The following is a 2,500-nucleotide window of genomic DNA, read 5'->3' on the forward strand; positions in this document are numbered from 1 at the left end:
GAGAAAACCTAACTGAATGGATCATTGATAAAGCGATATAAAAGTTTATTGAGCTCGGACCAAAAATTATACAAAACGAGAAAGATATAATAAATAATACCATATACATGACACAAAACACATAAATCTCGGGTTCGAGCCAATAAGAAACAAATACCAAAACGCTGCGATGCGGTAAAATTACACCGACACGGTTACGTGCGGAGGTCGCTTTGATTACTCATCGCGTTTCTCCCGTCCGTTCGGAACCGCCGGCAAAAAAACTGTGCGACCAACGGCGCCAAAGAGCACGACGCCGGACCATTTCTCTCTGGCTGATGTGAATGGAAGTAAAAGACGCTTGCGTGAGGTCTCTCGACCTTTATCTCTCTAACTTATACTTATGGGTCGTCGTCTACTTGATCGGGTACAAACAAGTCGTAAGAAACAAACAAACAAACCACAAAAATACAAGTCGTAAAAAAACAAACTTCTGTTGGTTAACCTACAATATGAAGGATCGAAATGAAAGAAGGATCATATTATTACAAACCGAAAGTGAAGGATCATTAAAATTGAAATACAATATATATAAATATATAAATGTACCCGTCGTTGCGACACCCTAGTTAAATGGAAAGATATAAAAAAGAGAGAAAAGGAATACAGATGACCCGCCGTCTGATCTTTGCTAAATGATCTGGCATCACCGGAGTTTTTTTGGTCCGTGTTGCGTTCGCTCTATTCGAAATGAAACTCGCGGAGGCGAAGAATTGTTAAAAGTTTACGAAGCGTCTAGGAGTGGTTAAAACTGAGAGAGTTGAAACTACGATGTATTAGAACGAGCAACCGTCGAAACTTTGTTTTCGCGACGTTCTTTTCGTCGCTCTCGTCCCCACGCTCCTACGCTTTGGTTGTTTCTTTGCCATCCGTGTTGCGATAAAAAGATTTCTCCATTGTCCAAAAAGGACGGATCGAGATTCTTCTTTCGAGAGGGAGAGAGAGGTACTTGCGGGTAACCTGGAATCTACGAAACACGCACCGTGGTAAGATTCGTGCGTCCGCCTGATCGATGTGTGTTGTTTACGGACCGGCTGAGAAGCGACGATAGCGAGTCTTTGAAAAACTATGTGTCCATTAGTTAGACCGATCGTCGCCGGCCGTGTGTCTGTTCGAATCTCGCAACCCACGATTCAGCGACAGGACGCGCGCTCGCATTCCTTGTGTGCGTTCGTACTTTTCAAGGTTTTTAAATGTACTTTACGCCCGACCGTCGAGAGGAGCGTGCCACTGGGCGTTTCTCCGACGGTTTCCGTCCTTGGACGCGATCGTGTCGTCAACGATCGAACAAACAAACAAACAAATACGTTGGCGACGCCCGAATTCGCTCTCCCGCACGCGCCGGGTGGGAGAGTGATGTGGGTATCGAATGTGATGCGTGTTAATAATGAAAATAACACTCTAAAGATCTAAAGAGTTTGAAATACAAAATTTTACGATTACCCTGAACGGTGGATCACTTGGCTCGTGGGTCGATGAAGAACGCAGCTAATTGCGCGTCAACGTGTGAACTGCAGGACACATGAACATCGACATTTCGAACGCACATTGCGGTCCACGGATACAATTCCTGGACCACGCCTGGCTGAGGGTCGTTTTCTTAACAAAAGACTGCTTGCGTTTGCTTCTCGAAAAAAGAGTAATTCATTTCTTTCTAAACATCTCGCCGTCGTTCAACGAAAGTAGAACGTTTCGGAGCGGGATTATCGAACGAAATTGAAAGAATGAATGAACGATAAACAAAGAAAGAGTCGCAACGTACGAGCGATAGTTGGGCAGTTCGTCGGCGTTTGTCGTGGAAACGATGTGACGAAAATCGCAACCGATACACTAAATGCAGGCCGTTAAAGGAGAAAAACAAATTTCGAAATATCTCTTCGAACTAGCGCAAGTGCGTCACGGCGCGCGAGTCGTTCGTTAAAATTTATAAACGACCGCCCGTGAAAGCACCGAGTTCTCGGAAGATAATCTATAAAGATTCTCCATCCTGCTGGAAGTTATCGGATCGGCGCGATTGTTCACTTGTAGAAATCCACGCTCCCGACGTTGCCAGAAACGATATTTACGAAAGGTGTGTCAAAAATAAACGAAAGAAGCTCTCCTATAAATTTAGAAAAAGCAAACGAGTGAAATGTTTGAGATGATAATTTGCTGAAATGCAAGCTCGAATAGCCCCAGGGTTTCGAATGATTCCCCGCGCTTTATACATCTCTCTGTTTACAAACGGTGTATAAATGAAAGATCGCTTCAGATGGGTCGTCGCTGTTTGACGCGCGATGCTGTTCCTTTTTTTTTGTCTGTCTGTGCGTTTAGCTTCGCTAAACAAGTTAAATGGTTAAAAAGCGTCGAAAAAGCGAATACACACGCGACAAGACAAATCTAACGAGTAAAGGAACGCTCCGCTCCAAGATAAAAATGGTTGTTTACAATCAATACAGCGTTTCGGTACCCCTGATCGTAG

The 2,500-nt window shown here is 44.1% G+C and overlaps 1 non-coding gene across 1 annotated transcript; it reads left to right on the forward strand.

Annotated features, from left to right (window-relative positions):
- Nucleotides 1–1,479: 1,479 nt before the first annotated feature.
- LOC143307737 (5.8S ribosomal RNA) lies at nucleotides 1,480–1,634 on the forward strand. Its single transcript, XR_013064822.1, has one exon. It is a non-coding gene; the product is annotated as a 5.8S ribosomal RNA (ribosomal RNA).
- The last annotated feature ends 866 nt before the right edge of the window (nucleotides 1,635–2,500 follow it).

This window comes from Osmia lignaria, unplaced genomic scaffold (genome assembly GCF_051020975.1).
Source record: "Osmia lignaria lignaria isolate PbOS001 unplaced genomic scaffold, iyOsmLign1 scaffold0073, whole genome shotgun sequence".
In the NCBI taxonomy this organism is placed as follows: Eukaryota; Metazoa; Arthropoda; class Insecta; order Hymenoptera; family Megachilidae; genus Osmia; species Osmia lignaria.